The sequence below is a fragment of the Hypanus sabinus genome, chromosome 3 (assembly GCF_030144855.1).
Source record: "Hypanus sabinus isolate sHypSab1 chromosome 3, sHypSab1.hap1, whole genome shotgun sequence".
NCBI lineage: Eukaryota > Metazoa > Chordata > Chondrichthyes > Myliobatiformes > Dasyatidae > Hypanus > Hypanus sabinus.
Window position 1 is genome coordinate 163,281,920 of NC_082708.1, and position 27,204 is coordinate 163,309,123.

General features: G+C 43.7%; 1 protein-coding gene across 3 annotated transcripts in view; it reads left to right on the top strand.

Annotated features, from left to right (window-relative positions):
- Window positions 1–27,204, top strand: part of si:dkey-21a6.5 (multiple epidermal growth factor-like domains protein 6) — a 74,043-nt gene that overhangs the window by 14,241 nt on the left and 32,598 nt on the right. The window lies entirely within an intron of this gene.

Sequence of the window (27,204 nt, forward strand, 5' to 3'; positions counted from 1 at the left end):
ATGGCATTATGATCACAAGATACCAAGAGTTTCCCTACACAAACTTGCATCACCTTCCCTGTCTCATTCTCTAACAGGAGATCTCTCTTGTTGGGACTTCTGTGGACTGATTATGGAAACTTTTCATGAACTCAACTGACATTCTCATTCCCATCCAGCCCTTTTACAGTAAGGGAGACCCAATCAATATTTGAAAAGTTAAAATTACCTACTAACACAGCCTTATGTTTCTTGCAGCGAAGGATTCTGATCAATATAGATAGATAGATATTGATCCCAAAGGAAATTACAGTGTCACAGTAGCACTACAAGTGCACAGATATACAAATATACCAATATTAGAAGAAAAGTAAGAGAGAAAAAAAGTAAGCTACTTCAAACAGTCTAACAGGAGGGGGTCATCACTTCCCCGGCTATAGGTTGACTCATTATAGACCCTAATGGCCAAGGGTAAGAATGACCTTACGTAGCACTCTTTGAAGCAGCACAGTTGTCTTGGTCTATTACTAAAAGTGCTCCTCTGTTTAGCCAAGTTGGCATGCAGGGGGTAAGAACCATTGTCCAGAATTGCCAGGATTTTCCATAGGGTCCTTTGTTTTACCACAGCCTCCAGTGTGCCTAGTCTGACTCATATATCAGAGCAGTGTTGATGCCATTGCCCCAGCACACCACCACATTGAAGATCGTACTGGTAACAACAGACTGGTAGAACGTGTGAAGGAGAGGCCTGCGTACTCCAAAGGACTTCAGTCTCCTTAGGAAGTAGAAGCAACTCAGGCCCTTCTTGTCCACAGCCTCCACAGTCCACAGACTTGCTCCACTCAAGTCTGTCATCCAGGTGCACCCCCAAGTACTTGTAGGTCTTCACCACATCCCCGTCCTCACCATCAGTGGAAACAGGGAGACGTACAGGTTAGTCTTCCTAAAGTCCATCACCACCTCCTTTGTCATACTGAAGTCGAGCTGGAGATGATTCAGCTTGCACCATTTGACAAAGTCCTCACCAGGGCCCTGTGTTCATCCTCCCGTCCTCCCATTATACACCCAACTATTGCTGGGTTATCAGAGAATTTCTGCAGATGGCGTGACTCAGTGTTGTACCTAAAGTCTGAGGTATACAGGGTAAACAGGAAGGGAGCCAACACAGTCCCCTGTGAAGCCCCAGTGATGGTTACAGCCATGTCTGACACACAGCTCTGAAGTCACACAAACTGTGGTCTGCCAGTCAGGTAGTCCATTATCCAGGATACGATAGAAGTGTCAAGCTGCGTTGAAGGGAGCACTTCCCCCAACAGTGAATGCTGTACAATATTGAAGGCACTTGAGAAATCAAACAACATGATCCTCACAGTGCTGCCCTGCTTATCCAAATGGGAATGGGCTCTGTTCACATTGCCAACTCCAATGTGTTCCAGGTAGGCAAACTGCAGGAGATCGAGAGCTGATCGAACTAGGACCAGCCTCGCTAGGGTCTTCATGATGTGTGGGGTCAAGGCCACTGGACAGTAGTCATTCAAGACTTTTGGCCGGCCCTTCTTGGGTACTGGGACCACACACGATGTTTTCCACACAGTTGGGACCTTTTCCAGGCTGAGATTCAGATTGAAAATGCGCTGGAGAACACAGCTGTTCAGCACATTCCTTCAGGACCCTGGGGTTCACTCTATCCGGTCCCAATGATTTGCCTTGTCTGAGTTTCCCCAGAGTCATTCTCACCTGCTCAGTAGTGAAAGTGAATCTATGATGAGTGGGGAGTTGGTGGAAGGTGGGAGCTGGGGGAGGTGAAGATTGGGATGATAGCAGTTAGTAACATTCTACACTGTCCAAAATGCCACCAACCTTTGTGTTTCTGTAATGAAACTACTAGAAATGTGATGTTTATCTGCTAAACTGTATAATGTTTCACTTCCTCATTGTGGCAGAAGTACTTCAATTTATCAGATTTACTGAGTTAGGTTTTAAATGTTTTCCTTGTTTCTTTGCTAATATTCAGTCCAATATTCACCTGTGCTCCTCAATATGAAGTATTGAAAGTGCTTCAGCTGTTCTCTAAGCATGACTCAGTCTTTCTTTAGTTGGTGTAAATTAATGCCATGTCTTGGGTTTTTCTTGGTGTCTATCGTCCTCATTTTAATTTGGCATCAGATGCTGTGTTTAGTTCTTTTTCTATCTGCAGCAAATGAGAGTAGAGATTGAAAGTTTGGTTTTTGGGTGTGCAAAGCGTCCAGATTTTTAGCTTTGAATAACTCTGGAATTTTCTTTGTGATGTCTCCCTTGCTGCTGGTTTGAATGGAACTGGGGCTTGGAACACAATTGCACTTTAACTGACGATGTGCCAGAAGCAACTGCTTCAGACTCTTGTGAATGCTCACTTCGCACAATCTCTCATGATGCCAGAACACACCCACCACAGTCAAGAAAGTTTACTTTCTGAGGAGGCTGAAGGGAGCTGGACTTCACATATCTATACTCACATCATTCTACAGATGCAGAGTGGAGAGCTTTCTAACAAACTGCATCACTGCATGGTGCGGAAATGACCCAACACATCACCATTTCATGCTGCATTGGGTCCGGGGTAACAATCATTTCATTCTCTGTTGACAAACAAGGGAAAATCTGCAGATGCTGGAAATCCGAGCAACACACACAAAACTCTGGAGGAACTCAGCAGGCCAGGCAGCATCTATGGAAAAGAGTGGAGTTGACATTTCAGGCCGAAACCCTTCGGCAGGACTGGAGAGAAAAGCTAGGGAGTAGATCTAAAAGGTAGGGGGGATGTGAGAGAGAAATACAAGGTGATAGGCAAAACCTGGAGAGGGAAGGATGAAATAAAGAGCTGGGAAGTTGATTGGTGAAAGGGACCGAAGGCCTTGGAAGGAAGAAAAGTGGGTGAGGAGCACCAGAGGGAGGTGATGGGTGGGCAAGGAGATGAGGTGAGAGAGGGAAAAGGGATTGGGAAATGGAGAAGGAGGGGAGGAGGGGCATTACTGGAAGTTTGTGAAATCGATGTTCATGCCATCAGGTTGAAGGCTACCCAAACGGAATATAAGGTGTTGTTCCTCCAACATAACTGTGGCCTCATTCCGACAGTGGAGGAGGCCATGGATTGACATATCGGAATGGGAATGGGAAGTGGAATTAAAATGGGTGGCCACTGGGAGATCCCGCTTGTTCTGATGGATGGAGTGTAGATGCTCGGCGAAGCGATGTCCCAATCTATGTCGGGTATCACCGGTATGCAGGAGGCCACACTGGGAGCACTGAATGCAGTAAATGACCCCAAAAGACTCACAGGTGAAGTGTTTCCTCACCTGAAAGGAATGTTTGGGCCCTGAATGGTGGTGAGGTAGGAGGTGTAGGGGCAGGTGTAGCACTCGTTCCGCTTGCAAGGATAAGTACCAGGAGGGAGATCGGTGGGGAGGACAAATGGACAAGGGAGTCAAGTGGGGAGCGATCCCTGCAGAAAGTGGGGGGAGGGAAAGCTGTGTTTGGTGGTGGGATCCCATTGGTGGTAATGGAAGTTTTGGAGGTGTATATGCTGGAAACAGAGGCTGGTGGGTGGTATGTGCCCCTGTTTATTGTCGTTCTTCAGTACACAATATTGAATCTTACCATCTGCATTAGGATTAGAATGATGAATTGTATAAGCTTCTATTTTGCATTAACTTCTGGCAAAGAAGTAGGCAAGTTCTATTTTAAAAGACTGATTTTATTTTATAAGTCTATGTTCGCATTCCTTTTACACCTTTTTATATGAATAACTTTCTCCACCCCCAACTTTATTGGAGTGGTGGCAAACAAAACCTGACGTGGGACGACATGTGGACAGATGACCAGAGCTTAGTCTTAAAAGGATTTGAGGATTATCATGAAGACTGAAAGGAGGGACTTGGGGAGGGTGGGGGTTGTGCCTTGGCAGCTAAGGTCACAGCTACCTATAGTGAACACTGAATTCAAGGCTGATCAAACAGAACAGGAGAAGCAGGGATAACTCAAAAAAATAATGCGGTTGAAGCAGATGGCTGAGATTAACGACTTAAGTGAAACGAGAAGTGGTGTCTAGAGCAGGATTCTGAGCATTGGTATGAGAGTTTTAAAATCCATGTTTAGTTTCATGGAGAGCTCTGCTCTGAAAGTTAGCAATACAATCTGAAGTTCTGCTTCCTTCCTCTTTGGCCAAAGTAATATATCTGGCACAAAGAGTAGTTGCTATTTTGGGATCAAGAAAAAAAATCAAAGAATAAAGAAAATTGCAATAATACTCACTCATACGTGAACAGCATTGAACAGCTTCACCAATTTTGTGGAAGTTTCGATTGCTGCATGGGATTGTTATGTTTGTCCTCCCTGTTATATCCTAAATACCTGAGCAGAATATTGAAATTTCTCATCCTTTCCCAGTTAATCAGAAACAGAATCAGATTTATTATCACAGCTTGTGTCGTGAAGTTTGTTTTCCTACAATTAAGGTGCAGTTGATAACTCTCAACTGTGTCCATGTACTCTTTCGCCTGAGGTATAGTACCAAAAATTCATCTATGCTTGCCCCATTATTGAAATGCTCCCACAACCAATCATTTCATATTCTCGTTAAGTTTTTCCTATATATTTATATTTGCATTTGCACAGTTTGTTGTCTTCTGCACTCTGGTTGATCTTTCATTGATCCTGTTAGTTATTCCTCCGTAGATTTGCTGAGAATGCCCAATGGAAAATGAATCTCAGGGTTGTATATATTGTTACGAACCCTGTAACTGGATCACTTACCGGCAAAGATTGAGAGGTCCGTTGAAGTCTGATGGCACTATTTTTAAAAGTCTTTATTTATAAAGGGGCACAAAAATAAGATTAATACAGACATTCAGATAATATACGTCGTCAATACTCAATCTAAAAACGCGTGTATAATAATAATCATCAATAAGCAATAGCTCTATCGTTTGTCTAGGGGATATTGTATTGTCCGATGGAAAGATAAGTCACTGTCCTTTCAAGCTGCAGCTCTTTGGGTTTAAGAGAGACGGTTTTAAACTTGCCCGGGTCTTTTATGAGGCCAATCCGTTGAGTCGGGGGAGTTGGTTCCCCGTTGTTAGTTCCAAGTCGTTTTCCGTGGTACCAGCCACCAGCCCCCAGGCAAGGGAACCGAACGCACGTGGCTTCCTTCAAATGGCTTCCCGCTATTACGGGATCGCTAGCGTTTCTTCTGGTGCGTCGGAGGGGCTGTGCCTACAGCCCCTCTTTTATCTTAACTCGCAGGGTAGTAGATGTCAATCAGGTTGGGGTGATGCAATCTCTCTCTCAACCAGCCCACTTTGCCCGAGGGCTTGCACGTAGCATAGTCCCCAATCCACAAACGTTGTCTCCAGGAGACAATGGCCAGGTCTCTCTCTCATTTCCTGGGTCCTCTGAGCCAAGCCAATAATGCTGTTGAGATTCTCACAAAGGAGGGGGCTACCCCGCACCCTTCGGCCCCTCAGAGCTGTGGTACATTCATAACAATAGTGACATGTATGAACACTCGTAATAAAATCTACTTTGAAATGAGTCACTGTTTGGGGAGTTGTAGCTTAAATACTGTGCAGTGCAGGAATATTAAATTAAATTCTGTTTCATTACTGGAATCAGAAACTCATATTATTGGTGGCATTCCCTTGCAGTGTTTTGTTTTTTTGTAGTTGGGGAGAATTTTTCCAGTCACCAAAATAGAATTGCATATTGGCTGCTTCTAGCTCTGTAGTAAGACGGAGCTTTTGCCTAAGGGTGGTTTGTTCACAATGGCTGCCTTATTGTTCAGGCCCATGTTAGAAATGGTAATTGGACAGACGAAGGGAGAAAAGGAGTTGGCCCATCAAATGTGCCCCCCATGTTGACTTAAATATTCCTTGTCTTGAACCTCCAGCCCCAAGATTGCCTGGGAGGGGCAAGATAAACCAAAAGCTGTTGTTGGAGGACACAGTAGTCTTTTGAAATTCTCTAGGGAAAAACAAATGGACTTTTTAACTTTTCAAAGATACAAATAATGCAGTATTTGTTATTGGTGATAAAGATCCAACTACCATTTTGTGGGCACAAGTTGGCACTAACTATCAACTTATTGCAGAACTACTTATTTTTGGGGAAAGTACAGCATTGTCCGATGTTTCCGACTGACCCCTACCCAGCTACAGCTCAATTACCAACAGAACAGAAATGCTCAGTTACAATTGTGTTGTTTTGGGTTGTCTAAGAACTCCTAGGTGAAGCTATATATTTTTCCCTCCTGGTTTAATCTATTTTTAACTGGCATTTGGCTGAATTTCTTTGTCAGTGGGTATATTCAAAGTCATTGTGTATATTCAAGGCAGAGGTTGATAGGTTATTGATTAGTAAGGATGTCAAAGGCTACAAGGAGAAGGCAGGAGAATGGGGTTGATAGGGATTATAAATCAGCCATAATGGAATTATGGACCAAACTAAATGGTCCAAATGGCCGAATTCTGCTCCTATGTCTTAGTCATAGAAGACATAGAACACTACCTCACAGAAACAGGCCCTTTGGCTCATCCAAGTCAGGCTGAATTATCAATCTGCCTAGTCCCACTGACCTGCACCTGGACCATACCCCTCTATACCCCACCCATTCATGTACATATCCAATTTTTCCTTAAAGGTTGAAATCTAACCCGAATTCACCAGTTCCGCTGGCAGATTGTTCCACACTCTCACTACCCTGAGTAAAGACATTCCCCTTAAATGGTACACCTTTCACCCTTAACCCATGACCTCTAGTTCTAGTCTCACCCGACCTCGGTGGAAGAGGCCTGCCTGAACTTATCCTACCCATCCCCTTCATAGTTCTGTATATCTCGATCAAATCTGCCCTCATTCTTCTATGCTCTAGGCAATAAAGTGCTAACTTGTTCGACCTTTCCATATAACTCGGGTCCTCAAGTCCTAGCAACAACTTTGTAAATTTTCCTCGCACTCTTTCAATTGTATTTATAACTTTCCCGAAGGTACGGTAGGTGACCAGAACTGCACACAGTACTCCAAACCAGGCTTCACGATTGTCTGATTCAATTTCAACCAAGCATCTTAACTCCTGTACTCAGTGCTTTGATTTATAAAGGCTAACATGCCAAAAGCTCTCTTTACAACCCTATCTATCCAAATACTTATATCTCCGGTTCCTTAGAATTAACCCACTACTAATTTCAGGCTCACCAACCTATAATTTCCCAGCTTGAAATATCTCCTTTTTAAGGACATTTTAAGTATCTCTGCTAGAGCCCCTCTGATTTCTACACTAGCCTCTCACAAGGCCTGGTCAGGCCTTGGGAATTTATCCACCCTAATTTGCATGAAGACAGGAAACACTTCCTCCTTTGTAATCTGTATAGGGTCCATGACCTCACTGCTGCTTTGCCTCACTTCAATAGACTTTGGATCTGTCTCTTCATTGGACATGTGATTAGGAAAGAGGAGTTAGATTGAAGGAAAGAAAGCAAGAGGAAGGCAATGACAAATGATGATGGAGACAGCAGCCAGAGAACTGGAAATGAATACCAATGAATTGACCCACTTGACCCGAAACAGGAGTGTGGGGGCCATGGCAGTCAAAGCTCAGACTGGGCATGGCACCTGATGATGACGATGATTTGTCTCTGGAGCAAACTCCAGTTAAGATCTCCCCCATCTCTTTTGGCTCCATGCATAGATGACCATTCTGACCAATTTTATCCCTTGCAATCCTTTTGCTCTTAACATATCTGTTGAAGCTCTTTCACCTGGTCTACTAATGCGACCTCGTGCCTTCTTTTTGCCCTCCTGATTTTCTTCTGAAGAGTTCTCTTGAATTTCGTATATACGTCAAGTAACTAATTTATTCCTTCCTGCCTATACCTGCTACGTACCTCCTTTTTCTTGCCAGGGCTTCAATATCTCTTGTACCTCGTGGTCTATATATATAATAACTTACTGAAGTTTCTAATGGATCTGTTCTCTCGGGACACAGGCCCTTTTACAAATCGAAGCAGCACTTCCTTTGAACACCGTTAAATCCTTCACACCTTATCAAATCTACTCTTTGCCTTTGGTGTGAAAAGAATAACTTGAGTCTCTGCATTATGTTAAATCTCTTGTCCTCTGCGGCTTCATTATGTCTGACTTTTTAGAAAAAATGTATTTCCAGAAATAGCTCTAAGTTGTGTATTTAAAACTGGTGGTGAGGTTCACAGTACTGTTTTAATATCTTGGAGTGGTCGCAGCTCCTGCCCTTGTGGAGATCAGGAAGGAGTTTCTGACTTGCCTACATCAGGGTTGAGATATCCCGCTGATAGACCTTTGACTGAAGAAAATGGAATGGCAGGAAATTGCTCAAATGAAGTAAAATCAATTTATATACAGCAGGAAAATAGGCTTTGTTGATTCTGTTGCAGAGAAGTTTTTTAACGTTGTAACCCTTTAATCACTGCCAAATGGCTACTTGAATTAACAATTAAATTTTATCCTTTATAAACTGGTTTCATTCAGACATAGTTTATAAGATTTTCAGAATTGTATATTTTACTAACTTCAATTATCTCTTGTAAAATAGACTTTTAAATCACACTGCAGTCAGCAGCTATGTCACTCAGAAGGGGTCTCTGATCCCCACATTCAGTAATTTGCAGTTTCTTTCATTGCTTTGACAGAAGTTAGGTGACTGTATTGAAACTGTATTCCACTAAATATGTTGGAAAGCCAATAAAGAACATCTTGACCTTTTTCAACAGTTCAGGATAGTGTTCAGAGATTTATTTCTGCAACCAAGGTCTTGATAAGATTTTCTGAATTTTAGCTTCAGCTCGAAAGTCATTCTGTAGTGAGATCAGTTCTTCCTCCATCCTTCCTTTTAATTTCTCACCACTCAATGTCAGCAAGACCAGGGAGCTGATTATTGACTACAGGAGGAGGAAACTAGAGGTCCCTGAGCCAATTCTCGTCAGGGGATCAGAGGTGGAGGGGTCAGCAACTTTAAGTTCCTCACTGTTATCATTTCAGAGGACCAGTCCTGGGTTCAGCACGTAAATGCAATTACACAGAAAGCACAGCTGCGCTCCTACTTCCTTAGGAGTTTGCAAAGATTTGGTATGATATCTAAAACTTTGACAAACTTCTATAGATGTGTGGTGGAGAGTATATTGACTGGCTACTTCACAGCCTGGGTTGGAAACACTCATGACCTTGAATGGAGAATTCTACAAAATGTACAATGCCCAGTACATCACAGGAAAAGCACCATTGAGTACATCTACATGAAACATTGCCGTAGCATCCGTCATCAGGGACCCCCAGCACCCAGGACATACTCTCTTGTCACTGCTACCATCAGGAAGAAGGTACAGGTCTCACCTGACCAGGTTCAGAAACAGTTATTACCTTTCAACCATCAGACAATTGAACCAGAGGGGATAACTTCACTCAACACATCACTGAACTGAGGACGCACAACCTATGGACTCATTTTCAAGGACTCTTCATCTCTTGTTCTCGACTATTGTTGTTTCTTCTATTGTACTTGCACAGTTTGGTGTCTTTTTCACATTGGTTGTCTGTCCTATTGGGGTGTCATCTTTCATTGATTCTGTTATGGTTATCAGATTTATTGAAAATGCCCGCAAAAAAAAACTAATCTCAGGGCCATATATATGGTGACATAAATGCACTTAGATAATAAGGAATGGATTTATTACCCAATCTGGAATTTGGATCGAGAGAAGATCCTGAAATCTCTCTGACTTGTCTTCATGCAGCTCGTACACTTGAAGATCATCATCTGGTATTCTTTCTTTCTCTTCCAACTCTGAGAGGATCAGAAATTGGAAAAGGTCTCAATGGCCAATGTTGCACTTAAGTATGGTTAACTTGGACAGAAATGTGGAGATGAATGATTTGATTGTAAAGATTCACATAATTTCCTTGTAATTGAAGAATGATTTCATTAAACTTTGCAAATAATTTTGACAAATAAACAACGTCATGCCTGATATTTCAGCTGATTACTGAATGAAGCATTCGAGCCCACAAAGAGTTGTATTGGAGTTTCAAAAAGGGCATAAAACTATCTTGGGCAGCTTCCTTTTGAGAGACATCTGACTTTTGTATGAACAGCAAGTGTTCAAGCTGTTCATCATTCTCAACACAAAGCTCACAAAATAACCAAGAACTGAGAACACGGGACCTGATTTTATTTATGGCTGTGATAGCAGCAATTAATGATTTGTGCAGCCAGTCACTTAAGTATTTTGTGACATTACACATTGAATGGTAAATATGTTAGGTACCCCCTTTTCAAGTAAGTAATAACCCCACGATGGCATCCTGCCATTGCTGGTGCTCCATTTGATGGATAAGCATGAATGTTAGTGAGTGGAATGTCCTTCTCTCAAGAAGAATTGCTCAACAACCCAAAATACTGACTTTCCCCTTTGTATCAGGTTCTAGTCTTCTTGCAAATAACAACTCTTGGACCATGCTTTCATCTTTTCGAAGTGAACGTGACCTAGAAGCAAAGCCTGGCAATATTGAACCATCCAACTGCAGAGCAAATTCAGTTGTCCTAAGTATGTTGCACAATGTGTCTTTCACATTCTCGGACATCTCATCTATTAGTCTCTGAATAGAGTTGTCACTGAGCAGAATTGCTCAATTATTTGTTGTGGTGACTTGTGCAAAACCATACTCAGAACCTCCCTTACTGCTGGAAGAATCAGTTCTCCAATTGTGTGGGGCTTTCCAGATTTGCCAATGAGCGATGAAATGTTGTATGAAGCATGCAAACCATCACTATTTTTGTTGTGTTGACAAACGTGTTCCTTTTCCAAGAGTTTTCATGGAGTGACTCAAAATAAGCTAGGTTCTTGTCTATATTCTCATCAAATGTTCAGTGAGCCTGTGTCAGGAACGGGGCCGGATGGACCCAAACGCAGGACGCAGACACTGAAGTACTAGGGGGAGGACAGGATGGGGATGCCATGGCATTTAAGGGTAGAGCTGGGGTTCAGGTAGATAGAGTGTCAGGCAGGTAGAGCGGAGTGGGCTCCCGGAGTTCAGGCATGCAGAGCGGAGCAGACTCCCGGAGTTCAAGTTCAGGTAGACAGGCTCCCGGGGTTCAGGCAGGCAGGTCTCCGGGGTTCAGGCAGGCAGGCAGACAGGTCTAGGTGGTTAGATAAGCTGGCGGAGAGCCCTCCCTGGGCGGGCCGCATATATCCCAGGTAGGGACACCTCCCAGGCGGAAACACCAGAGACCTGGGCATGACACGGACTCCTAGGCGGGTGTGGGGCACAATCCCAGGGATCGGGCGGAAGAGGAGGACGGGGTAGAACCACCGCCGGGCAGCGGCAGATCGACCGGGCCTGCCCGACGGAGGCAAGGGATAGGAACGGGCAGAACCACCACCGGGCAGCGGCAGACCGACCAGGCCTGCCCGACGGAGGCGAGGGATAGGAACGGGCATAGGTCCAGGGTGACCAACACAACAGTCATGATAACAGGAAAATCGGGAAAGGCTGGCAGACAGCACGACCGTGCGAACAACACAAACGAGCAGAGAAGCAGGACCAGCGCATGGGAAGAAAGGTGGGGGAGCGGACCAACCTGGCAGTACTGGTACGGGGCAGAGAAGCACGATGAAGAGTAGATCTGAGCCCGGGCAGGATAACAGAATGCAGCGAAGAGTTTGGAGCCGGCGGAGAAACAGAACAAAACGACCACCCGCCTGGTCCCAGTCCCAAGGCCCCTGCAGCTCAATGAGTCACAGGTGTGCCTCCTTGAGCCAGGAGGGTCCTAACTATTTCACGGGTGACGGGAGGGACAACTGCAGGACCCGGAGGTCGGAGCCCTCGCACCGGATCAAGACCCGGAACGTGGATTCCGGACCGGACTGGACCCTGACAGCCTGGATGGTTTTATTGCCTCATTTTCACAGAACAGACACATTAGCTGCTGTTGGTATAAATCCATATTTCCAATACTCCACACTATGAACTTTTTGGTTCAGTCTGCTTCTGTCATTTTCAATATTGAATAATGACCACAGTTAATGACCTTTCATTTAAGTCCAACCTCCATCAATAAAGGGGTAAGTTATGACATTATCATAGCTTGAGCAAAACCTGAGTCTCTGCATTAAGAGGAGCAGCAGTATCTCAGTTGGGCTGTTGGCTCAAGAAATGTGGTCAAGAAGATTCGAAAGGACAGATTCCAGACTTCACCCATTGAACGCCATACCCTAATTCACAGGAATTGAGTCGCTGTGAGATTAGAATACGTGAATCGTACTAGAGTAGTGAATGGCAGTAATGTGTGGGCTGGACTGGGAAAGAACATGATCTCTTCAGCCTAGATTTCTAATGATAGGCCAAATAAAGAAATGCCGCTTTGCTTTTCAACAATAGTGAGTTAGCAAGAGTTGACATGATTATGTGATCATTTATGAGGCACTGAGAATCAACTGCTTATAATAAATAATTTATTTCTTAAATTAAGTTTATATTCTGCATCACAGTAAATACAAAATGGTCATGTTGAATTTAAGGAGAAATGTTCCAGAGCTATCTTAGACTAAGTGCCTTTCCCAGTTCTTTTAAGACCATAAGACCACAAGATACTGGAGCAGAACACACAAAATGCTGGAGGAAATCAGCAGGCCAGGCAGCATCTGTGGAAAAGAGAACAGTCAAAGTTTCAGGCCGAAACCCTTCAGCAGGACAGGAGAAAAAAGTCCTGTATATGGCCATTCGGCCTATCAAGTCTGCTCCACCATTTCATCATGGCTGATCCAATTTTCCTCTCAGCCCCGATGCCATGGCTTCTCCACGTAACCCTTCATGCCCTAACCCATCAAATCTATCAACCTCTGCCTTAAATTTACATAAAGACTTGGCCTCCACAGCTGCCTGTGGTGAAGAATACTACAGATTCACCACTCTCTGGTTAAAGAAATTCCTTTTTATTTCCATTCCAAAAGGAATCCGCTCTATTCTGAGGCAATCTGTCAAAGTCTTTCACCATTCGATAGGTATTTAGCTTAGTTAGGAACTTGACCAGTTTTAAGTAAACTGGAACTCTATTTAGACAGTATTTCGTCATTTAAGGAGTTAACAATGTAGATGTCATACAAAATTAATCAGCAAAGCTGGGAACATGAAACAAATAGATCAGTGGCTGTGGCAACTACAGATAGGTTCGGGGTGTAAGAATTAAATATATTAGCTGATTAAAACCGGACGAGCCTCTTTGCAAACTTCATGTACTTGGTTTGAAGTGAGCTTGTCTATCATCACACAAACTGCTCATTTTTACCCAAGTCACATTGCCTCCTGCCTCGATCATACCTTTGTTGCCCATTGACTTGATTATTTCCATGTGTTGCAGCCACCTACTGTTAACTTGAGGTCATCTACACTCTACTATTTATGTCCAAGTTCACCAAGCCCCATCCCATTTATTTTGTCTCCTGACTAAGCCAAAAACCTTAATTTTAAAATGAACACTTCCAGTTTAAGATGGAGCTACTAAACACACGTGACAGCCCACTGGTAGTTCATAAGGCAAGGTACTCAACTGAAGACATTCCTAATAACACCTTTTTTGAAGTAAATTGCGGTAAATTTTCACTGCAAACAATGAAGAGGCGAGTGAAGGTGAAGCAAATTTGAGGTTTGAACTGTGCTGGTATGTAGCAAAATCTATGTAGATAGAGTGAGCCAATTAGAGAGGAGAGGTCAAGGCAGAGGAGATTTGATGCCCATACAGCTGGCCAGGCTGTGAGGTTGGATAGCTCTGGGCACTGAGCAATTTGGAGAAATTGAGAGGAGCTTTGGGCTGGACAGAGTGTTCTAGGACCAGAGCCTTTTGCTGCGGTGGTGCCTGGGTCCTAATGCAAGGTACAATAAGCTGTTTGGACAATTTAAACAATTAACTGGAAAGACAGGGCGAAAGGACCAGAGGCGAAAGCTGATTTTGCTTGCTCATCCGCAATGTTCACTCCCTCCCCTGTGATGTTATCTGTTCTCTCTCCATGGTGCTGAAGCTATGAAGCTATGCCATGCTCCATGCCTGCTAACATGATAGACTGATACAGGCGCTTGGGCTCACTCCAGGCTGCTCTGCAGTTCGGATCTAAGGACTCATTTTGGTTTGGAATGTTGCTGTTTGCTTCTGTTGTTTGCATGATTTGTGTTTTATTTCATTTCTCTCTGCATCAGGTCTTTATTTTATTTTTTTAATTGGGTTCTTTTGGGTTTCTTGCTTTGTGGCTGCCAGTAAGCAAACAAAACTCAAAAGTTGTATAATTTGTATATTCTTTGATAATAAATGTACTTTGAAATCTTTGAAATACTTTCAATCCTTTCATGGTCTTATTACATTGAAAAATACAGCACTGTGTTGTACCAAACTCATTAAGTTAGTAATCACTAATACTCAAATAATCCCCTCTGCCTACATAATGTCCATATCCTTCCATTTCCTGCACTTTCATGTTCCTATCAAAGAGCCTCTTGAGCACCTCTATCATATTTGCTTCTACCACCCACCAAGGCAGTGCATTCCAGCATCCAGTAGTCTCTGTGTAAAAACTTTGTCCTTTACATCTCCAATTTACCCCCTTTCAGCTTAGATGCATGTCCTCTGACGTTAGATATTTAAACCTTGAGAAAATGATACTGGCTGTCTATTTCATCTATACCTCTCATAATCTCATAAACTTTGAACAGAGACCAAAATTTCAAAGTAAAACAGATGTGTTGCTGATGTGTACACCCCTTGAATTTTGTTGTCCTTCCTAAATTTACTTATTCTTTCTGCACATTTAACTCCATGTTCCGTCAGACCATCCCTCTGTGCATGTGTCCTCCTTATCACTTGTTCCGCCTTACCTTTCTCTACTACACACTTAATATTCTGGAACCGTGTAATCCCCACCTGTCCTTTATTCTTCCTCTCGCTATCCTCTCTCACATTCTGGATCCCCGCCCCCTGCAAATTTAGTTTAATCTCCCTTGAGAAGCACTAGCAAACTTCCCTGCAAGAATGTTAGTACCGCTCCAGTTCAGGTGTAAACCGTCCCTTCGGAACAGATCCCACCTTCCCTGGAACAAAGCCCAATTATCTAAAAACCTGAAGCCCTCCCTCCTGCACCATCCTCTCAGCCACATATTAATCTGTATAATCTTTCTGTTCCTTGCCTCACTCTCACGTGGCACAGGTAGCAATCCTGAGATTGTTACACTGGAGGTCCTGCCCTTCAGCTTTGCATCTAACTCCCTGAACTCACTACGTAGGACCCCCTCACTCATCCTACCCACGTCATTGGTCCCTACATGGACCACAATATCTGGGTTCTTGCCCTCCCTCTCGAGAATAACCTGCACCTGATCTGAGATGTCCTGGACCCCAGCACCAGGGAGGCAACATACCATCCGAGACTCCCGATCTTCCCCACAAAATCTCCTATCCACCCCCCTGACTATAGAATCCCCTATCACTACCGCTCTCTTCTCTTCCCTCCTCCCCTTCCTAGTCGAGGGTCCGGGACACCTCAGTGCCAGAGACAGGACCATTGCAACTTGTTCCTGGTAGGTCATCCCCACCAACAGTATCCAAAACGGTTTACTTATTGTTGATGGGAACGGCCACAGGGATGCTCTGCTCTCTCTGTCTGCTCCCCCTGCCTCTCTTGACTGTCACCCATTTGCCTACCTCCTGTCTTTTCAGTGTGACTACCTCCCGATAACTCTTATCTATCTCTGCCTCTGCCTCCCGAATGATCCGTAGTTCATCCAGCTCCTGCTCCAACTCCCTAACTCGGTCTGATAGGAGCTGCAGCTGGATGCACCTATTGCAGGTGTGGTCATCAGGGGCAACTGTGTTGACCCTGACCTCCCACATACTCCATACGGAGCACACCACTGCTCTAACTGTCTCCCCCATTACCTGATACCAGATTAGTCAGAATAAGTACAATAGTCAAAAAAGTACCTACCGACCTTACCTTTTTTACCACAGCAAGCACGTACTCTGGCTCACTGATTTCCTCTCACCGAAGTCCCCTTGCGCCGAAGCCCAGCGCTCTGCTGCCCGCTCCTAAAAGTGGGCCTCTTTTTAAACTCCGCGCTCGCCGCTGACGTCACCCGCGCCTGTGCAGTTTTATCTTCCTCCTTAGGTCCGACGGTCTCGGCCTCCAATCCTCTGATCTCCAGTCATCTGTCGACCTCGAGCACTCCTTGTTCCGCTGCCCGCACCGACATAGTGATAGATGATAGACAGCGACAGACGATAGACGGCAATAGGCAATAGTCGGCGACAGACGACGGACGATAGATGGCAATAGGCGATAGATGGTGACAGGTGATAGACAGCAACGGACAATAGACGGCGACAGGCGATAGACAGCGATAGACGACGGACAATAGACGCTGACAGACGATAGACGGCTACAGGCGATAGACGATAGGCCGCGACAGGCGATAGAGGGCGACAGACGATAGACCGTGACGGACGATAGATGGCGACAGACAATGGACGATAGACCGCGACAGGCGATAGATGGCGACAGACGATGGACGATAGACTGCGACAGACGATAGACGACAACGGACGATAGACGGCGACAGGCGATAGACAGCAACAGATGATGGACAATAGACGGCGACAGGCGATAGACGATAGACCGCGACAGGCAATAGAGGGCGAACAACGGACGATAGATCACGACAGGCGATTGGGGGCAACAGACGACGGACGATATACCGCGACAGGCGACAGAGGGCGACAGGCGATAGACGACGACAGATGACGGACGATAGATGGCGACAGACGATAGACGGCGACAGGTGATAGACGGCGACAGACGATAGACCGCGACAGATAGACCGTGACAGACGATAGACCGCGACAGATGATAGACGGCGACAGGCGATAGACGGCAACAGACGACGGACGGCGACAGATGATAGAGCTACAAAAATTAATAACATCAAACACGAGTGAACTAAACATAATAGGATATATAAAAAATCTATTCTGTACTCTTGCCAGCTCAGTCTGTTGGATTCAGGTGGTTTGGACTCAATCAGTCCAAACTTGGGTTCATCACCAATACCCAAAGGTGCTATTCATCCAATATTTTGTGTCAGTCTCTGTCATTCTACCTGCTATAAAATATGCTTTTGCTTGTATTTTAACTTTATTATTCAGATTCCCTTTTCTGCTTTTGCATGCTTGGCATTTCTCAAAGGATCATTAATTGCTTGCTGAATTTTTTTCTGCTGTTACCAACAAAATTATCCTCAGAATCTTGCTTTAACATAATATAACATCTTCCTTACTTTTTTTTACTGGAGTCTATTAGCATGGTATGCTAAAATTAGCATGGTAAAATTTTTTAAAAAATTTAAAGTAGCGCAGTTTTATAGTCCTGAGAAACTACTACTCGTTTTAGCAGCACTGTATTTCTTTTTTGGGAAAATCAACTGGAGATTTTATGCATTTTTTACAACATGCAATCAGCGGCAAATTGATTAGGATTCTGCTGTACTTTTATGTGTTGCGCATTCGAAGGTGTTTTCTGCACATCACAGTTGTAGTCCTGTCCGTATGGACCCGTCTTGCTATTTTCGTCTGACAAGGCATTAACAAGGTATTTTTGCCAACAAAACTGCTGCTCATTGTAATTTTTTTTGCATAATTCTCTGTAAACTGTAGAGACGGTTGCATGTGAAAAGTTCAGGAGGTCAACTTTTTCTGAGATATTCAAAGCACCCGATCTGGCATTTAAATCATTTGAATCACATTTCTTCTCCATTTTGATGTATGGTCTGAATTACAACTGAACCATGTCTGCATGCAGTGACTTGTTGCGACATGATTGGCTGATTATATATTTGCATTAACGGGCAGGTGTTAATTGATTGGCCAGTGAATGTACATTCAATGTGATGTTTCTAGCATAAGTATCTTTTTACAGAGGCCTGTCATGCAACACTTTGACAATTAGAACAAATTTTAACAATTATCTCTGGAGATTTCAGTCAATTTTTTATAAACATATTGAAACTACATTATAATTGGTACCCAATTTAGTCAAAGGACATTGTAAAGAAAACGAGGTAATGTTTCTCCAAGATGCAGAGGGCTTTTCCTGTCCATCTGAGGGAAAACCTTCCCCACAATTGAGCACATCTACAAGGAACTCTGCCATAAGAAAGCAGCACCATCATCAAGGTCCACCACCAACCAAGCCAATCACGCTTCTCACTGCTACCAACAAAAAAGAGGCACAAGGACCTCCGGTCCCACACCACCGGATTCTGGAGCAGTTATTCCCCTTTAGCTATCAGGCTTCTGAACCACAGTGGATAACTTCACTCTCTTCAACACTAAACTCATTTCACAAACTATTGATTCACTTTAAAGTACTCAGTAACTCGTTTTCAATGTTATTTATTTTGATTAATTATTCAGTATAACTAATATTTTTTTAATATTTGTAGTCTGTCTTCTTTTGCCTATTGGTTATTTGTCTGTCTTTGCTTGTGTGTAGTATTTCATTGATTCTATTGTATTTCTTTGTTTTACTGTGAATACCTGCAGGAAAATGCATCTCAGGGTAGCATATGGTGACATATACTGTATGTACTTTGATAATAAATTCACTTTGAACTTTGATCTATAGGCATCAAATAGTTTTGTTTGGTCACGGTTTTCATAGCAAGGTATGAAAGTACAAGGCTTGCAGGGCCCGATGGGAGTTCGGGGAGCTGGGTTAAGCACAATAGGCAGCGATTTAAACAGAGAGAGGACAAATGGGCTAAAAATTCTATATCTGAAGTGTCACGAAGTGTCAGAAATAAGGCTTGAAGCTCAGGTGTGAATGGGTAACTATGATGTTGTTGGGATAACGGAGACATGGCTGCAGGGGGATCAGACCTGAGAAATGAATGTACAAGGGTATACATGCTATCGTAGGGACAGAAATGTGGGCAGAGGGAGTGGGGTGGCCCTGTTGGTGAGGAATGAGATTCAGTCCTTTGCAAGGGGGGACATAGGATCAGGAGAAGTAGAGTCTGTGTGGATAGAACTGAGGAACAGTAAGGGCAAAAAGACCCTAATGGGTGTTGTCTACAGGCCACCAAACAGTAGCATGGATATTGGGTGCAAGTTGAATAGGGAGTTAACATTGGCATGTGGCAAAGGTAATGTCGCAGTAGTTATGGGGGATTTCAACGTGCAGGTGAACTGGGAGAATCAGGTTGGTGCTGGACCCCAGGATAGGGAGTTTGTAGAGTGCCTACGGGATGCATTCTTGCAACAGCTTGTACGAGAGCCGACCAGGGACAAGACTATTCTGGATTTAGTGTTGTGTAATGAACAGGATTTGATAAGCGATCTTGAAGTAAAGGAGCCATTAGGAGGTAGTGACCATAATATGATGAGATTTTATCTGCAATTTGAGAAGGATAAGGGCAGATCGGAGGTGTCAGTGTTGCAGTTGAACAAAGGAGACTATGGAGCCATGAGGGAGGAGCTGGCCAAAGTTAAATGGATGGATATCCTAGCAGAAAAGACAGTGGAACAGCAATGGCAGGTATTCTTGGGAATAATGCACAAGGTGCAAAATCAGTTCATCCCCCGGAGAAGGAAGGATTCAAAGGGGGGAAAGGGGCCACAGTGGTTGACAAAGGAAGTCAGAGATTGCATAGCATTAAAAAAAGGAAGTATGACAGAGCTAAGGTGAGTGGGAGGACAGATGATTGGGAAATTTTTAAGGAACAACAGAAAAGGCAATACGGGGAGAAAAAATGAGGTACGAACGCAAGCTAGCCAGGAATATAAAGGAGGATAGCAAAAGCTTTTTTAGGTATGTGAAGAAAAAGAAGATAGTTAAGAACAATGTTGGGCCCTTGAAGAAAGAATTGGGTGAAATTTTTATGGGAAACAGAGAAATGGCAGAAGAATTTAATAAGTACTTTAGATCTGTCTTCACTAAGGAAGACACAAGCAATCTCCCAGATGTATGGATGGGCCAAGGACATAGGGTAACAGAGGAAATGAAACAGATTGACATTAGGAAAGAAACGGTGATGAGTAGACTGATGGGACTGAAGGCTAACAAATCCCCAGGTCCAGATGGTCTGCATCTTAGGGTACTAAAGGAGGTGGCTCTGGAAATTGCGGATGCATTGGTAATCATTTTCCAATGTTCCTTAGATTCAAGATCAGTTCCTGAGGATTGGAGAATGGCTAATGTTATCCCACTTTTTAAGAGGGAGGGAGAAAACAATCGTCCTGTTAGCCTAACATCAGTAGTGGGGAAGATGCTAGAGTCCATTATTAAAGATGAAATAGTGGCATATAGCAGTGATAGCAGTGATAGGATTGGGCCGAGCCAGCATGGATTTACCAAGGGGAAATCATGCTTGACTAATCTATTGGAGTTTTTTGAGGATGTAACCAGGAAGTTAGACAAGGGAGATCCAGTGGATGTAGTGTACCTCGATTTTCAGAAGGCATTTGATAAGGTCCCACATAGGAGATTGGTGGGTAAAATCAGAGCTCATGGCATTGGGGGGAAGATATTGACATGGATGGAAAACTAGTTGGCTGATAGAAAGCAAAGTAGCAACCCAACGCCCACTTTATCTTTTTTGCCCCCCTTAGAAACTCCCATTGCCCCTGGGTGGGGGTGCAATATCGCCCATTTTGTAAACCACTGGGTAGAAGGTGGTCACATATCTGATTGAAATGCTTTGCTTTGAAACGTCTATTGGTTATTGGCCATCTGCCCCTGGCTTTACACAGTTGTACATTGCTGTCGTGCCTGCCTTGTCTCCTTCAAAACTGTATCAAGCCGCTGAACCAAAAAGGCCTTTCCATTGCTGAGAAGTGTCTTTTATGCAGACACTGCTGATCTCGAAGAATAAGAGGTATGGGATCCACGGTGACTTGGCAGGTTGGATTGAGAAATGGAGGTTAATGGTGGAAGGGTTGGGGATTCTTGTTGTTTGCCGGTGGTTGGTACTGAGGCCCCTGCATGTGATTATATAACATGGACCAGGGCCCAAACATGGTCATGAGAGGGCATGCAGGAGCTTGTTGAGTGGTGTTGCAGCAACAACCTTGCACTCAGTTTCAGTAAGACCAAAAAATTGACTGTGGACTTCATAAAGTCTAAGTCAAGGAAACACACACCACTCCTCGTAGAGGGATCAGAAGTGGAAAGAGTCAGCAAGTTCAAGTTCCTGAGTGTCATTATCTCTGAGGATCTATCCTAGGCTCAGCATATTAATACATGACATGGCTATATTTCATTAGAAGAGATTTAGTATGTCACCAAATACACTCGCAAGTTTCTATACATGTACCATGGAGAGCATTCTAACTGGTTGCATCACCATCTGGTATGAATGGGAGGGGGCAGTGGGTGCCACTGCACAGGATCAAAATAAGGTGCAGAGAGTTGCAAACTCAGTTAGCTCCATCATGGGCACTGGCCTCCGCAGTATCCAGGACATCTCCAAGGAGCAGTGCCTCAAAAAGGTGGAATGCATCGTTAAGGATCCAATCAATAAGGACATGCCCTGTTCACATTGCTACCATCAGGAAGGAGGTGCAGAAGCCTGAAGACACACACTCAATGATTCAGGAACAGCTTCTTCTCCTCTGCCATCCGATTTCTGAATGGATATTGAACCTATGAACACTACCTCACTACTTTATTTGTGCCCTACTTATTTAATTTACCTATTTAATATATACAGTGCCTATAAAATGTATTCAACCCCCCCCCCCCCCACCATTTGAAGTTTTTGTGTTTTATTGTTTTCCAACATTGAATCACAGTGGATTTAATTTGGCTTTCTTGACACTGATCAATAGAAAAGACTCTTTTGTGTCAAAGTGAAAGCAAATTTCTACAAATTGGTTTAAATTTAATACAATTATTAAACACAAAATAATTGATTGCATAATTACTCACTCCCTTCAAGACATTATTTAGTAGATGCACCTTTGGCAGCAATTACACCCTTGAGTCTGTGTGGATGAGTCTCTGACAGCTTTGCACATCCGGACACTGCAATTTTTCCCCATTCTTCTTTACAAAACTAGTCAAGCTCTGTCAGTTTGCATGGAGATTGTGAATGAACAGCCCTTTTCAAGTCCAGCCACAAATTCTCAATTGGATTGAGATCTGACTCTGACTTGGCCACTCCAGGACATTAACTTTGTTGTTCTTAAGCCATTCCTGTGTGGTTTTGGTTTTATACTTACGCCAAACATAGTGTTTAGTCTGATGGCCAAAAAGCTCAATTTTGGTTTCATCAGACCATAGAACCTTCTTCCAGCTGACTTCAGTCTCCCACATGCCTTCTGGCAAACTAGCCAAGATTTCATGTGAGATTTTTTTCTACGGTGACTTTCTCTTTGCCACTCTCCCACAAAGCTGTGACTGGTGAAACACTCGGGTAACAGTTGTTGTATGTGCAGTTTCTCCCATCTCAGCCACTGGTGCTTGTGACTCCTCCAGAGCCGTCATGGGTCTCTTGGTGGCCTCCCTCGCTAGTCCCCTTCTTGCACTGTCACTCAGTTTTTGAGGACGGCCTGCTCTAGCCAGATTGACAGCTGTGCCATATTCTTTCCACTTCTTGATGAATGACTTAACTGTACTCCAAGGGATATTCAGTGACTGGGAAATTTTCTTGTATCCATCTCCTGACTTGTGCTTTTCGCAGAGTGGCTTGGAGTGTTCTTTTACATTCATGGTGTAGCTTTTGCCAGGATACTGACTCACCAGCAGTTTGACCTTCCGGATACAGGTGTATTGTCACTGCAATCAATCGAAACACCTTGACTGTAACACAGGTCATCATTTAACTAATTATGCAACTTCTAAAGCCAATGGCTACACCAGTGATAATTTGGTGTGGCATATTAAAGGCAAGTGACTATTTATGCAATAAATTATTTTGTATTTTATATTTGTAATTAATTTAGATTGCTTTGTAGAGATCTGTTTTTACTTTGACATGAAGGAGTCTTTTCCTGTTGATCAGTGTCAAAAAAGCCAATGAAATGCACTGTGATTCAATGTTGTAAAACAATAAAACATGAAAATTCCAAAGGGGGTGAATACTTTTTATAGCTATGGTATATACTTACTGTAATTCACATTTTACCTCTGTTATTATTCATTACATTGCACTACTGCTACAAAGACAACACATTTCATATTTTCCAAAGATATTAAATCTGATTCTGACTCGCTGTCAGTAGCAACTGCTTCTAATCCCTCTGCCCTCTCTTTGGGCATAACACTGATGTCAAATTCAAATGAGGCCTAGCTCCTCCCAGTTCTGAGGACTGGAAAAGTTCATGTTGTTACTGGGTGTGGTGTGCTTTCAGGTGGCAATCCAGGTTTGACATCTGAAACTGAACTAGGTGTGAAAACAGTTCCTCGATCTGATGAAAGTGAAACGCATGGGGTAACTAATGACTGGTTTCTGAATTTCTGTTTTTGAATTTGAGAATAGCCAGACATGGTTCACATCAGCCCTCCATTTTAGAAGCGGGTGGTGTTGTAACAGTCAAAGATAGTTTTACAGTTTCCAACCACATTTCCACAGAACCCAGTGGCCCTGGGCACCAGCTGGAAGGTCGTCAAGTCAATGAACCTTATGAATGTTATAGTCAAGCTAAATTCCTTAGTTTGGAAGAGAAAATCAAGTGTGTGTGTGTGTGTGTGTGTGTGTGTGTGTGTGTGTGTGTGTGTGTGTGTGTGTGTGTGTGTGTTTGTGTGTGTGTGTGTGTGTGTGTGTGTGTGAGAGAGTGTGTGTGTGTGAGTGAGTGTGAGTGTGAGTGCGAGTGTGTGTGTGAGTGAGTGAGTGAGTGTGTGTGTGTGTGTGTGTGTGCTGTTGATGCATTTATTTAGGGATACAGTACGGTAACAGGCCATTGTGGCCCAATGAGCTGGTCTTGTTTAATTATAGCCATGTGACCAATGACCTTACTGACCCATAGCCTTTATGTCTTTGGAATGTGGGAGGAAACTGGAGCACCGGAGGAAACCTGTGCAGTTATGTGGAGAACGGACAGCACACTCTCCTTTCAGACAGCAGCAGAATTGACCCAAGGTTGCTGGCACTGCAGCACTGTTACACTAACTGCTGCTACATTACTGTTACATTGCTGATGAATCAATAGTGCCTTCCTTTCATTGAGAGAATTTTTTTTTATTATCTAAGAATCTGTACTCCTTACCAAGTATTTGGTATCCCTTTTTTAGTTTTGATTGCAAGAGATCTCCCAGCAACACTTCCTCTTCATTCCCAGCTGTTCCTGTGGCATGTTCTCACTGAGATTGAGTACCAACTGGTGGAATTTCTTTGTCCCCGCTGTGCTGTTCAAAACCTTGCTTACCACTAATTAGTACATCCTGTTAAAGGATGTTCTAATTGGAGGCATTTTATTTATTTTCCACGGTAACTTAAATAACAATAAAATTTTAGAAGGACTACATTGTTGTCATTTGAGTCTTGTGATTTTTTTTCCTTTTCTGGGTCAGCATTTTGTTGGAAAGATAAATGAGTGTAGTATTGTTTTCTGTTTCTGCCTTCTGATAAATTGGACCCATGCTCTGTACTTCCTGAGCATCTGATAGCAATGAGAATCTTCAACTCTTTCTTCAGGCTTATAAACCTAAAAAATAAAATCCGCAGGGCTGGATCTGCTGGGTTTTGACCTGCAATGTTGATGATCCCTTTCAGCCACAGATGCTGTTTGAGTGAGAGTTCCTCCAGAAGATTGTGAGGATTGTACTTGAACTTGCAGCTAAGTTTCAGTTAACTTAATGGAGTCACAGAGTGCGGAAATAGACCATTTGTCCACTTAGTCTGTGTCCACCTGTTATTCTGCCTCATCCCATCGACCCGCACCTGGATCATAGCCCACCATACTCCTCCCATCTGTGTCCTTATCCAAGCACCTTGTAAATGTTGCAATTGACTGTTGCAACCTATTAATTAAGCTCACATGTTAATAGACTTGGGCAACTGTACGGCAAAGGCAGTTTCATGAGCTTTTCCCAAATGTTGATGCTTCAATATCCACATGCCATGAGGGAACAGGCATGTTCCAGGCAGGACTTTTCAAATGGACTGGCACTTGGGATACGTGAGATGCTGGGGGATGTACTCAGGAGCAAATAGGACGGACTTCACTCTAAACCTAGAGGAGTAAGACGCTACACTGACAATTATTGAAATCATGCCTGTTTCTGCATACCTGCACCCTGTGTCACACCTCTCCACAGGGCATCTTCTAAAGGCATTGCCTCTAGAATGCTGCATCCATCATTAAGGACCCTCATCATCCAGGGACATGCCATCTTCTCATTACTACCACCAGGGAGGAGGTACAGGAGCCTGAAGACACACACTCAACATTTTAGGAGCAGTTTCTTCCCCTCTGTCATCAGGTTTCTGAATGGTCCATGAACACCACTTCACCATTTTGCTCTCTTTTTGCACTTTTTAAAAATATTTACTGCAACTAATAATGATTTTTTTTTACTGCACTTTTTTTTTTTACAAATTTCACAATTTGTGTATGTCAGTGATAATAAATCAGATTTCTGAATCTGGGGATTTAAATCCTTGAAGTAACACCCGTTGTCTCACCAAGTCTGGGTGCATCATTGAAGCCAGTGGAAACGTCCTTGTCCATGGTGAGAATGGAGTGGAACCCATTTGTCAGCCTCTCAAAACACTGACTTGGGGCCGTTAACACTGTGCCTAGAGGGAGCAGTGGATTCATTCACCGAGGCAGAGTGGGAAGAAACGACTTAATTCTTGCAAATGGCAGTTACAGAAATCAAATCACCACAAGTATAGTTTTTTTTTGCTATTATTCGGGCAGATGGCATTCATCAGACATGGTTGCAGCTCATCTAGGAGAAGGAAAACGTTGATGTCAAACCTCTGCTGCCTTGTGGTTATACCCACTCATGGGGAAGGTTTTGGGAGTAAACCTCGAGGAGGAAAAATTCTGACATGGAGTCCCTAAGGCAGTCCTACAATGAGCTCAATGCTGACTGGCATCTCCCGTGACGCTGCTGGTGCCAAACTGTATCGGCATCTGCCGTTCTCTTGCATTCATCAGCTGCCAGGAGAGGGGGAGCTAGCTGCATGGGCAACAGCTTGCTCTCCATATTGTACTGCCCTGGCTTGGGTATCACGTAGGGTGCAATATCCATGGTCGATCCTGACCAACAGAGGGCCTCAATAAAGGGGAGGGGGAAGGTGCTCACAGTAAAACTTAACAACTTGCAAGGGAGCTAGAGAATGGATTGATTTTTGGAAGATCAGAGGAAAGTGGTATTTGAAATTGCACCAACTTGATACAAATAATATTTAAATAATAGGGAATAGTTTATTGTGCTTACAAATATTCATTTGTTATTTTAAAAAAAGCATTGTTGTACTGCTTTTGTGAGCCCTGAACAGTTTTACCCCACCTGGGAAAAGTTCGAGGTATTAGAGGGGAGCCTGGGTTCGCCTGCCTCCCAGGGCCCGTATCACAAACAAAGTAACTAACTATTCATGGTTAGTTGCCATGAATATCTCATTTACTATTTGAAATCATCACAAGGATTCCATCACCGCAGGCCCTTCCCTTTCTATTATTTATGTATTTTATTTAGTAATACAGCACAGAGAGGGCCCTTTTGCCCCTTCAAGTCACACTGCCCAACAACCCCTGACAAACCCGATTGACCCCACCCTAGTTTCTGGACAATTTTACAATGACCAGTCAACCTACCGGGTACGTTTTTGGACTTTGGGAGGGAACTGGGGGACCCGGAGAAATCCCACGCGTTCCACAGGGAGGACGTACAGAGACTCATTGCGGAACGGCATTGGAATTGAACCCTGCACTCCGGAATGCCCCGAACTGTAATAGCATCGTGCTAACCACTACTCCAACTGTGGCATCATCTTCTTCTGCAATCCAGTACATTGGTCAAAACTGCCCAACGCATGACTGGCACCAGCCCACCCATCATCAAGGACGTGTACACAGAAAGGCGTCGGAAAACCAGTAAAACCATGAAGGATCTCCTCCCCCCACCAACCTGCTCACTGACCGTTTGTCCCACTCCCATTAGGGAGGAGGCTATGTAG